This window comes from Pseudochaenichthys georgianus, chromosome 4 (assembly GCF_902827115.2).
Source record: "Pseudochaenichthys georgianus chromosome 4, fPseGeo1.2, whole genome shotgun sequence".
In the NCBI taxonomy this organism is placed as follows: Eukaryota; Metazoa; Chordata; class Actinopteri; order Perciformes; family Channichthyidae; genus Pseudochaenichthys; species Pseudochaenichthys georgianus.
Genome location: NC_047506.1, coordinates 20,100,794 through 20,114,532, shown reverse-complemented (window position 1 = coordinate 20,114,532; position 13,739 = coordinate 20,100,794).

The following is a 13,739-nucleotide window of genomic DNA, read 5'->3' as shown; positions in this document are numbered from 1 at the left end:
CTTTTGATCACAGAGCAATATCATACTGAACTGTAGCTCAGACAGTTGGGTGGATTTCACTCGCATATAAAAAAAAAAGTACTTTAATAGTCAACACAAGTCAAAATCAGCAAACTGGCACAGAGAAAGAGAAACCGGCTACTACTGCTTTACACAGTACTTCACCTAAAAGATATTAAGAATGTTCTAAAAGTTTATTTTAAGAAGGAGTTTAGGAATGGAAGTCCTTTTACAACACTGAGCAGGTCTGTATCTACCTATGACAGCAGTGAATGGCAGCTGGCACAGCACTTACCTCCTCTGAGTAGTGATCTGAGGGAAGTGGGGGGTAGTCGCACTGTTCTATCTTCTTACAAAGAGAGTAGAGGTTCATCTTATCCCCGTAGAACGGACTCTGCAGGGCTGCCATCTGAAATATAAAGATATGAGGGAAAGGAAAGGCAGGGTGTTACTGTAGCAAAGTAAAAACTTCAACACGCAGAATTTCAACAAGTCGCTGTACAGTGAGTTCAATGCAGAACGGTTCACTGGTATCGAGGTATATGACTAATTGATAAAAAAGCAGTATTGAGAGAAAGTTTGTGTTTAAAAAAAATCGGCAAACTTTTTATTGATTTTTTATAGTGTTTGGTATAGGAATGAGTGTAAGTCTAAAATTCAAGTGAAGCAAAACAGAAAGATTCATGAGGGATTCTCTTAGCTTATGTGTTTTCCTTTAGTTTGCGGAGATAAATAAATAAATGTGGAGATATAAAGTTATATAAAAATATGGAGACAGAGTTGAGAATGGAAGAGGAGAGTGAGGAGAGGGGTGCAGGCATATTATGAGAGAGATTTTCTCAGTTTGCTGGAGCAGTGAGAAAACGGTATCTTCTGGAAAACAAATGCAAGCAAGCAGAGCAGAGGAGAGGCAGATGGGAATGCTAAGGAAGAGTGGAAAGGATAAAGAGACTTTTGCTGAGTGGAAATATGTGAAAAATCCCTCCTGCATGTCTAAGAATAGAAAATATAGCATGCCATATCTACCAGGGTTAGTGACTGACTCACTTCTTATTGTTAAAATGTGTATGCGGAAGGTGAAGCCTGCAGCAGGTTTGCATAACAAGCACACTCACACTCTTGTTGTTTTTCTGATTCAGTGCCTTCGGAAATGAAGAGTGCGTTTTTGTGTTGGCCCAAATTGCTTAACTAACAATAAATAATTGTGGTTAGAATGGCTGTCAGTGTAAATGATGAGGAGCTGCTTAAAGGAACTGTAGCTGGTTGATTTGGTTGTTACTTATTTACATAGTGTTACATAGGAAGAAGTGAGTATCCAACATGATATTAAAGGACTTCTATTTCATATTTATTCAGAGGAAAAAATACAGTCTCTTATGAAAAAGGTTGTATAGTAAAAATAAGTATGCAAAAGCCATATTGCAATGTCATGCCCTGCACCTGTTATGGGGAGAGGGCAGTTCTGTGTACTTTGAAATGTTGCTGTACGTCCTAATGACGTCCAGAAAAGAGGAAGTGTCTTGTGGAACAATGTGAAACAAGGTCCAATTATAGTAGTCATTGCTTATTGGTTTCCATTTGGTTTTCTCACCGCCTCCATCTGCAGTATTGTTTCAGTACTCCAATGTGATATTGACGGGTGTTTCATCATCAGGAGCATGCAGAGCAAAAGATAATCACAAGTTTGTGAAAGCACAGGTAATTAAACAAATAAATATTCAATTATTTCTTCCAGGTGTCCCTACATTATTATCCAAGAGTGTACAGAGTGTGTTTGACAGCCTGTGGGGGCCATGGGTTAGAAACAAATGATAACAATGTGTCCATATCTGAATCCAAATGGAATCGTTCCATGCAGAATAAAGCAGGTGAGTGTTAATGTGCCACCTTCCACAATGTAAGGCATATTAGAGACTACATCGTTTCCGTAAATGGGACTAAGGAAGGAAGTAGAGGTAGATTACAGAAGCTGTCTTTCAGTTACAATGGGGGACAGGCTATCCTGTGACATGGAGTATTAACATGTCAACAGCATCTGAGGAAAAGACGAGGTTATGTCTTAACATCCCTTTTCAAATGGCAATGCTTTCCTTCCTCCAAGATAGAGAGAAGTCATAAGACGTATTACTACTTAAACAAGTGGAAATGGCCTCCCTTTGTGGCTCCAGCTACAAATGTAACTCTTTGACGCATTTCAAAAAGTGTCAAGCACATCAACAATTTCATTTCAGTCTTCAATGAAGAATGTGTCAAACATTGATGGTGCAGACAGAAAACTTCTCGTTCCCTATAGGGCACATTTTGACAGAGTCTCCGTCACAGCTTCCAGTGGGAAGTCAAGATGACGGCAGCACAATCTCAGTAGGCCCTCTCTCCTCTGGACATCATTTACCATCCAATATTAATCAGCGTTCTTCATCACATCCTCGTATTAACACGGCATTTCCTCAGAAAAACACGTAAACACAGAGCAAAGATGATCTCTCTCTCTCCTGCTCTCTTTCTCTCCCTCTGGTCCAACCATTAGGGCTGAGACTGGCACAGCAGGCGGTTGACAGTGATGCGATGTGTGAGGAAATGTGTATTCCTGTGTGTGTCAGCAATAATGCACTTCCATTAGAAACAAAGCCTCTTATCTGTAACCTACGATTTCACTTTGGATTGTGCAATAATTGATCGACAGGCATTCAAATTGTCCTTCCACTAGTTCTTTTAACTAGCTTCCCATTTGCTGCAGCCTATAAATATGTTATCACTCCAGTGAGTTAAGAAAATGGTATATTTTATCATCAGGAATGTACCACTAAGGTCAACACATATCTTGCTTTTCTGTTTCAGAACCAAATCCCTTTCCAATAAACAAACTGAGAGGTTTCAAAGAAGTAAAAGGGCAGAACCAGGCGGACTCAGCTGGCTTTCCTTTAAAAGGGTATGAGTGTCCATGTTTGGCACAGAACATGCTGACTATTTTCAGTACTGGTTCACTTCAATGACTTAAAAAGAGCCATGTGGGAGAACACTCTTAATTGCTTTATAACAAATATATGTGTAACTAGTGTGGATGTCTGTTGTTTGTGTGTAAAGGCTAGGTAGGAAGGCTAGTGCTTTCAAAAAACATCGGCAAGAGGAAATTGAGAGTGGGACAGAAGAAGAAAATCAGCCAGCTATAAACCCCAGGAGGTAAGGGGTTAAACAAGACCCCATCGTATTTTCATGCATCTTCTGCTTTTGACAGATGAAAAATGTCAACTGTCCTGTTTGTATTTGGGAGTTTTTGCACTATTCATCTGCTTCATTAGTGCCTGCTGCTCCTAGCCCCTGACAGCTGCCGGCCCCCTGCTCTCAGCACACACACTTACTCTTTTTTTCATATTGTGTCGTCGCAATGGGTTAGATGATTGACTCACTCTCTGACCTCTGAGGCCCTGGTGAGTATAAGACTGTGTGTGTGTGTGTGTGTGTGTGTGTGTGTGTGTGTGCACGGTTCATTGATATTCGAGAGACATCCAATGCACACGCATGCCTGCTGTCTGTCTAAGGGGTGTGAGCTGCTGGTGGCAACACACACACACACACACACACACACACACACACACACACACACACACACACACACACACACACACACACACACACACACACACACACACACACACACACACACACACACACACACACACCCACACACACACACACACACACACACACACACACACACACACACACACACACACACACACACACACACACACACACACACACACACACACACACACACACACACACACACACACACACACACACACACACACACACACACACACACACACACACCATCTCCTTCCTTTGTTCCTCTGCTCTTCTTCAGCTGGCCAGGCTGCGCTCTCCTCAGCCCAGACATGTAAAGCCAGCATCCCTGTCCGTGTAAAAGGTCTAGATGGGGCCTTCCAGCGTAATTAACACTGATCCCGCTCGCTCGCTCCAGCTTCTCTCCCTGTACGCCAATTAAAAAGGGAGCTATGAGAGGCTCCCGTCTTCATCCCTGGAGCCCTTATAGCCTGGGACCGAAGGGTTCCTCACAACTTCTCACTTACTCATGTATAAACACACACAAAGACACTCACACACAAAATTACAGGCAAGCACTATACACAAATACAAATCTAATTGTTAACATACATATGCAAAATAGAGGTATATTTTGTATTCTCTGCACACACACACATTACAACTGAGGAGAGCATGACTTTTTTATGTGCTCATTGGTCCTTCATGTGTTTTATGATGATATATTAATCAAGGCAATAAGTCAGAGTAGGGACAGTCATTAAAAATACACCTACACCCAGTGGAGTCGTCACTTCTCTACTTCAATACACTAAAAAGGAAAGAAAGATGAGAAGAAGAAGAATGGACGAATTACTTCAAAGTGCCAGATCGCTCCAGTGGGTTAAACTTTGAGGAAAAGCTGGAAGTGTTCTTATGGCCCCATCTCACTGCGGCTAAACTACATGTTGTGTTTAATGGTGTATAGAAGAGATACAGCATTTTTTGAAACACACTTATTTGCTGAGAGCTAGAGGAGAACATCAATGCCAGTCTGTAATCTGTCTGTAAATTATAAAGCTCAGCCAGCATCCTGTTAGCTTCGCTTAGAACAGAAGCTGGAGACAGCATGGTTCTGTGCCAAGATAACAAAATCTACCTCCCAGGACCTATGAAGCTAACTAATAACCATATTGTATCTTGTTTGTTTAATCCCTACAATAGACTATACCTGATGTGTAAAAAGAGAAAAAGTGTGGTTCTGCAGGGACTATTTACAGGGGTGGTCTCTGTCTTCTCATCTAACGCTCAGCAAAAAAGCAAATAAGTATATTTAACAAAATGTCAAACAATGGGTTTGCAAGAATCAAGAGGAAGTGACATATGTCACACAAATTGGTCAGATAGTTTACTAGATTCAGCACAGCCTGATACTGACACTTGGAGTTAGACTAGCCCTGCCAAGGTAGTCTGCGTTACCGGTGTGACATTGTGTTACGCCATTCCAATGACATCACTTGCTCCACTCTCGTTTTCTTTTTCAAAGCAAAAAGAACATCTTGTTAATTTTCGCCTAACAAAGAGAGAAAACATGAATCTGTAAAGTACTAAGCTTGTTATCAATATTCACTCGGATAATAGAAACTGAAATGAGTTACCTCACACAGCAGCAGCAGCAGCAGAGGAGAAGATGTCAGAGTTTACTTATCACGGGATAAAGTGGACCAAAAAGACAAAGCTGAATGATTTTGTGTCAAAGCTAAAAAACTAAAAAGTACCTTTTTTTAAAACAATATTTAATATACAATTTCAATTTTCATAAACCTAAGACTTATATGCAACCTGATAACGATATTAGCTCATCTGTAAATAGTACATAGCTGTGCGGGCCGTAGCCTGAACATGGTGGAAAGGCCAGCCATACAGCCAATCAAAAGATCAAAATAATAATTATAAGTCTCATTGATTAATTCAATTAAAATTCCACAAAAATGTCAGATATAATTGGTAAAACCTGTGTCCCTAACATTTCTTTCAACATTAACGCTTCCAAAACTACCCATACTGTATGAAACAGATAAAAGGACACCAAAGCTATTCAAAAGGAGCAGTCTTTCTGTCTTCTACATCTATAGCCCCACTCCAACTTTCAAGAACATACAGAGCGCCACAGGGCCGACTACTCACATGCAAACACAATCTGCGGGGAACCTAGCGTTTTTAAAGTTTCATAAAACCAACAGCAAAACAAGAGTGGAGGGAGAGGGGTGAGGCAGGAGGCAGGAGGCCTGGGCACAGTCAGAGGTACGGATAGCCGAGCTCCAACAGGAAGGAGACGCATTCCAGTAAAGCTACTTCAAGATATTCTCCTCCCCTGCTAACTTTCAAATAAAAATGCAGAACATCCATACAAGCTGGAGACCTACAGCGTGTGTGTAAAATGCATCTCTTTTATAGAGCACACTGGGCAAGGGGGGGGGGGATATGCCAATATGAGTGGGCTTTGAAGAGCAGAAGGAGAGAGCGCTAGGAGAGGGTAATCTCATCCACTGGCAGTGACCCCCCCCACCCCTTACCTTCCTGGTCACCCTGGGACACAAAACCAGCCAGTGCAGCATCCCTGTTTACAGCGTAGGAGGTTCCGGTGAGGGGGCACAGGGCAGGGATGTAATGAGGTCGGACACGGGGAGAAAGGGATCAAACAGAATGGGAGATGAAGATGGACGCAGATACAATGACCAGGTATTGACGGGCGGACCCCTTCGGACCCTTGCCCGACCCCCAGGCACTAGAATGAAAAATGCAGGCGTTCTCAAATGGAGCCGTTTCACACATAAGGAACCGAACTCCATGGGATACACACACCAGCTCAATCCTCGGCCCCTACTGTACGTTCAGAGGGAAATCAATGAGTACCAAAGGGATATGGCGTGGATTTATATGTGAATTCCATATGCCTGAAGGTTAAGCGTGAAAAAGGGAGGCATATGGAGGGAGACACAGCAGAAGGGAGGAGAAGAGAGCGAGGAGGAGGGAAGGAGAGTTTTGCAGAGAAGGAGAGAAGTTTCCTGACACTGAATGCACCGCGGAGCCCTCTTCCCAAGAAGGGGCTGCTCTTCAAAGAGAATATGCATGACGTGGTGAGCACTGCTCTGGCAACAATAAGGTTGTAAAATCTTTATCTCCACAGGCTGCTCGCATGGCTCACCTTGACCTGATGGCTGGAGTTCTGTTTCTTTCTCTCCGAAAGAACACCCCCCATTTTTCTCTTCTCTCCAGCAATCTATAAACCTGCTCTCGCCATTTGTTTTTTTCCACTTCTCCCCCTCTGCTCTTTCTCTCCCTCTAACCTTCTAGTCTTCTCATTCTCTCTTAAAACTCCTACTGCTTATCTACTTCTCTGGCTACCTATATTTTTCCTATATAGATTCCTAAACTTTTGCACCTTACATCTTTTTCCCTGCCTCCTGACCTCCAGAGGGAGCAACAAGCCTTCTTTATTTTTTCACTTTTGCTCTAGTTCTCCCTCCCCTCTCCTCATCTCTGGTCTCCATCTTTCTTTCTCACTGTGTCTCCTAGTGGTTGTCCTAAAGGGTGGAACTCACAAATGATCAATGAAATGTGGCCCATCTGAAACGTTGAAACAATCAATGCTCATGCTGCACATGTATTATAACTATTTAAAAATGAACAGCTTCCGAAACAAAATATTGAAAGAATTTGTAAGAATTGAACACAAACCAAAAGGTCTGATGATTTTGTTGAGGGACTTATTCAAATATTCAACTCTTTAACATGCAGACATTGTACATATTCAACCTTCAAGCTTGAAGATCATTGTATAAAAGGAAATAGTGAAAATAATAAGTAGTGTGCAGGGTGGACTCTGAAAAGTGTGGTTCTCTTCCCTCTTTCATCTCCTGTTTCTATGACCACTGTTGCCAAATAAATAAAGGGCAAAAAATGAAAAAGTTATTAAGTGAATAGTTTACTTTTGTATGGCAATGTATGTCACAGTATTGTGTTACTAAACCTAAATAAAAACCTAAACTTATCTCATCCTAACAAAATGAGCAACATCTGAATGAGCTTTAGTTCAGATTACGCAAACATATTAGCTACAGAAACCATGCAACAGAATAAACACTCTGTTTTTTGTTAACTGTATAAGTAGCGTATTCCATCTAAAACAGCAGACACACACCAGACATGTAAAAAAACAACAAAAAACAGAATGTGACCTACAGCATCCACCACTTGCAGCCAACCACAGCTCTGCATTGCCACAGTGCATTGTGGGGAACTAATTAGCATGAAGGACTGTGGTCTCTGAGCAACCATGACCTGCAAGCTGAGCTTAAACTTCTTCTCCACCTCTCCATGCCTGAGGCGCTGTAGAGAAGGTGTAGTCACTGGTGCGTTGAAATGCAGCCCAAGTGATCAGCAACTCAGGGGAGTTAGGAGAGAGGAGGGGAGGGAAATGTGGGTGTTTCCCTGGCCGACAGTGTGTCTCTCAACATGTGTGTGTGTATTCAGTGCACACGAAGGTTTGCAAGGTGGGAATCAGATTGACTGCTGTCATCCATGTCTGTCATTGTTCTGCTCTTCCATCGTTCCTCTTTGTTTCCTCCGCTGTGCTCCTCACGCTCTCGCTTCAACTCAGTGTGGTCTGTGTCAAAGCCCTGTGGTGTGTTGCTGCTGCCTAATCAAACTAGTCAGTGTCACTGGGCGGCCTTATCTAAAACACATGGCCATGTCAGTTCCCTTCACTCGCCAGCTTCTCAATGCTTAGCAGGTTCCCAGGCTAAATAACTTTACCTTAAAGAGTCTAAAGGACTCCTTTCCACCGGGCCACAGTGAAAGAGTTAAGGGAAAGGAGGGATAAGAGTGCACATTTGAATATATTATTACAATAAGTGTGTGAAATTTGGATTTTTTTTTTCCACTTTATGCCTTGAAGTGGATGCAGTAGAAACATGTGGAAAAGTGCAGGTGTATTTGTATGTATTTTCTTACAGTACTCTAATATATTGTGGATAGTTTGTTTGCTTGTGTGTGTCTGAGGCGATGTGTTCTCATGTCACTCCTACAGCCGAGTGGGGTGACAGCGTGTGCACATATCCCCATAGTTTACCTCGTAGAGCAGGCATCCTAGCGACCAGATGTCAGATTTGAAGTTGTATCCGTTTTCATGTATCCTCTCTGGTGACATGTAGTACGGAGTACCCACTGGAACATAGAGGGAGAGAGAATGAGGGAGGGGGAGAGTGGGAGGGAGAAGGACAGAGGGAGATAGACAGAAGTGGAAAAGGAGAACAAGACAAAGGGAGAGAGAGTTAACATTTTGCAATGCAAACCCATGCTTCCCCCAGTTCATCAACGTCATCACTGACACACCTCACACAGTACAGGAAAGCATGCGAGGAATGGAGGTGTCGTCTCACTCTGACACATTCAGGAAGGAACACTCGCCATATTGTAACAACGCTTAAGAAAGAAGACTAGACGGAGACTTTCCATCATTGCCTCTGTTAATTCAAAGTAAGCAACAGTAAGATGATATGTTGATGAGGTTAGATATTATCATGCACACTCGTACAGTGTGCAAAGTACCGCATTCAAAGTACCACATACATATGTACAGCAGACATACTCGCACACACAGTCACACACTAAATATACTGTACATAAATCAGTTTTGATTACTGCGGCTCGGTAATGATCTGAAACAGTAGTCAGAGAATACGCCCAGGGAGCAGCGGTGGAGCCTTAAAAAGTTTGCCCGTTTCTGGATCTGGTTTGGAAACTCAAGAATCCCAAAGTGCCAGGGCGGCTGGCAGAGCTCCAGAGAATCAGACCCTCACCCAACTGGACGCAGAGACGAACCACAGCTCAGCATCACATCCATATAACACGCTAGAGGAAGCTTTCCGAGCCGAGTCTGACTGGCTGCTTTTTTCATTTGCTTTCTATTTGCCGTGATTTCCAATATAAAAGTCCATCAAGCAAATCCAGCAGAGGTTTTTAAATTAATCACATATGGTTAACGGATGGAAATTGTACCAGCCCTCTAACCAGTGCTGAGCAGCTCTCAGTCCACATCCTTTCAAGCACACATGTGAATGGAGGCTTGCTGACATATGGAGATGACAGCTACATTGGCTCTGTGGCTCTGCTGAGTCGCTGTACATCCATCAGTAGCAGCGCTGCACATGACAATGTGTGGAGCATACTGTAGAGCTTGTGCTTTACATGTACAAAATAATCAACATCCTCCTGCATTGTCCTTGTGATCCGTACTGATTATTAACTTGAAACTGATTTTTTATGCTCCCATTATTGACTGGAATTACTAGTTTAACAGATTTTTTGACATTTGCTGAATACCAAGTCCACATGAGATAGATGACACAACATTGCATTGTTTTCTTTATATAGTATTTATGACTTATCTACTTGTTAGAAATGCGCTAAAAAATTACACCCGCTGATTTTACACAGTTGTGACAATATGGCAGGTTTTCCTAGAGAAATCTAGTACGAGGGCGCCAACGTCACTTCCGGCCAAATGTTACGGTCCCGCCAACTTTCCGGCATAATAGTTTGTTCATGTCTAACATTTGCTGAGTCATATATTGCACCTCAAACAACAAATAAATCCCATGTTACAGTATCTTTACTTCCTCTACAGAAAAAAGGACAGTAAAAGAAACAACAATCTAATTCAGAAATCATAATTTAAGTGTAAGCCTGCTGCCTGCCACTCATCCACCGGCAGACCGATCGATCCCCTATTTATTCGGAGCTCCCCAAAAGCAAAGCAGTCAATGCCGTCTGACAGTCAATTTGACACGATTTTCAAATTTCTTGAGTAATTATACAGTTTCAGATGAACAGAAATATTGTTTTCTGGCATCACTTTAACATTTTACGGGGAAACTCTGCATTTGGGTATGAGGGCACACGCCTACAGTAAAAGAGGGCGCAGTGCCCCTGTTGCCCTGTTTAGACAAAACCTGGTGTTGACAAAATCAGTCAAACATATAAACTTCAAGGCAGAGTACTATACTTTCAAAGGTGTCTTATTGACCACATTTTGCAGTTGTGGCTGGTAATTAGCTTGTTGAGTAATTGGTGGAATCTTAAACAGTACTTGACACCAGGGGCAGAAAAGGAAAGTTGTGGGGACCTTTTCGTTGCTCTACTGTGTGAGGTTTAATTAAAGCCAAATTGAAAAAGTAGTTTTACCTTATTTGAACATTGCTTTGGACATACAGTAAGCCACGGCCAAATTGGTAAATGTAAAAGCTAACTTCAATGTATTGAATTGGGTTATTTTCTCTCTTCCCAGAATAGTTTTCTTAATAACCAAGACAGTCATGCCCGTAGCATATATACAAATTATGCACTGGGTAAAATGGGTAGATAGAGCTATGAGGAAGAGTGGAAAGAACTCAGGAGAAAAGTTGTCTAGCAGGAAAAACCATAAATACACACTCACCAGCAGCACTCACACACAAACTCTCCAGAGCCATTCTACACATTACCAGGTTGGAGTAAAATCAACTAATGTCAATGCAATTAATACAACTATTACAGAGGGGGCTATTACATTTCAAGTGTATGGGAACTGAAATAAAAGCTTTTAATTTGGGTGCAAATCTAATTGGGTTGAGAAAAAGCTTTCATCTTAAATTTGCAATTTTTTAATAATGAAATGTTACCTGTCATTCCAAAAATAATAATCTGCAAAGGCAGAGAATACACAAGAGAGAGCAAGTGGAAGAAGAAACAGGGGATTTGCTGTTTTAATTGGTCATCAGGTTGGTATTGTGGGGGGTGTGTGTGTGTGTGTGTGTGTGTGTGTGTGTGTGTGTGTGTGTGTGTGTGTGTGTGTGTGTGTGTGTGTGTGTGTGTGTGTGTGTGTGTGTGTGTGTGTGTGTGTGTGGTCTAATAGTGCAGTCTGAACAAGCTCCCCTAACATTCATTATCAGTTGATTAAAAAGAATCAGCCTCTCTTATGCTAATAGTGGCATAGAAATAGAAAGGCAGCAGCGCTGGGCTGAGGCTCCTTCTGCATGCTAAATCAAGGGCACATTACTTATTCATGCAAATAAATTGAAAGTCATGTTGGGATTGATTTCCATTATTGTGAATGGCTGTGACAACAGTGTATTCTGTGCGAAACAGGGTAATCGTTGTTATATAGGAGGTGAGATGCCATCCAATATAAAAAAAACTAAAACACTTCTCACCTCCTTCTGAATGTTATGTTAAACAACATTAGTGACCTTTCAAATACATCAATTGATTCAGGCTGCAGTTTTCATACCAACCATTCCTTTTTAAATTGTTTACAAGCCATTTAAACATTGTGATACATTTAATATAAAGTTCATTAATCTGTGCTGCATTACCAGTTCAGCATTTTTAACGGCAAGCAAAATGTTTGCTGTAATCTCAAAGGTTATGATTTATGCTCTTATTAAAAGGTCCCATGTCATGGCCATTTCTACTGATCATAATTCCATTGTTGAGGTCTACTAGAATAGATTTACATTGTTCAATGTTCCAAACTCACATTGGTTTCTCATCCAGCATCTCTATATAGTATGTGTATTCACTCTCTGTCCTAAACGGCTTTTTGGAGCTCCTGCCCCCCCCTCCCTGTGAGCCCACTGTGCTCTGATTGGTCAGCTCACCCACTCTGTTCTGATGAGTCCACCACCGTTACAGCGGAACATCAGTGATTATGTGTACAATGGCGTTTGTTAGCAACCAGAAAATGACACCAGTAATGACAAACAGATGAGAATGCTGCGTGCATGGGGTTAGGGTGCCGTGTAGGCGGGACGTTACGAGGCTCGCTGCTGCGAGGAGCGGACAGTGTGAGCAGGGTTCATTCCCTGGTTACTGCGTGTCTGCGAGACAGTGAGACATCGCAAATGGACGTGGGAAGGGGGGGGTGCTGAGGGCCCATCTGCGAGGCTCCAGTAGCACCCTCCCCCCGCACCCCCAAACACGGCACACCTACAGTGTAAGCACGCCAGTTTCGCTGCTGAGAGTGAGTGTGTGCGTGTGCGTGTGTGTGTGTGTGTGTGTGTGTGTGTGTGTGAGGAGCTCCACCGATTGGTCCATTTGGGTATGGTCACGTCACTGTACCCGGGAAGATAAATCTCCAACGAGGCGTTCTGGGCCGGCACAGACAGGTCTTTTCTGTGTTAGAGTTGTACTCGCTGCAGGGTGTAACTTTGAGGGTTTGTGACTCTGCAGACTGTTTACATGCAGAAAAACCTTCATAACACACAAGGGGACGGTTAATAACCGGAAAAGCATGACATGGCACCTTTAAGCATAGTTCCGAGATTGGAAACCTGTGCCCTTTTGTCTTTTAACCAATAACACGTCAAGTTCTAGGTAGCAGGAAAGCTAGAAAGACTTCATCTTGTAGTCAGAAGGCGTTCTCTGTGTTCCCCTATATTCCCATTATGGTTTTCTTGGTGTTATATTATGTCCTGCTCACCCCTCACTTCCCATTTGGCTTTCCTCCTACCCCTCTCTGTTTCAGGATTTGTTTGCTTGCCTTTATACGAAGAAGCCTTTATATACATGTTGAAATAGTCATAATTATTATTTTCAACATCAGCCTCCCTGAAGTCTTTCTGCTTCCATTTTGTTCTCCCTCCTCCTCCTCCTCCTTCCTTTTCCCCGGTACTTATCGTTAACACCTCTCTCATTACAGGTGTTAATTGCAGATATATTATACTACTTATTACTTCCAATTGGCTAGTCCATCATTGCTCCAACGATTGCATCAGCTTTCCTGTTCATTTATTCTGTTTCTCTTTTCAATCCAACTCTGCCAGGGTTATGGCAAGGGATATAGGCATCCTCCCCACTGAAAACATTGTGTGTCTTTTGCATGCTTGTGTGTGTTGTTGCCAGTCTTGTGACACAGTGTTGATGTATATGCATCACTGAGTGTTTATTTGTAAGCTGCAAATCTGTGTGTATGTTCAAGATCATCTGCCTCTGCATGTGTGCCCATAAGGATATGCACATGTGTCTTTGAGCATATATACAACTGTATAGGAGACAAAGAGACTAAGAGCATTTCAGTGAGTGTGTAAAAGACAAAAAACTAACAGAGTGTGTGCGTGTGTAGGCTGCTGAGCGGCTCAGTTGAAAACCTA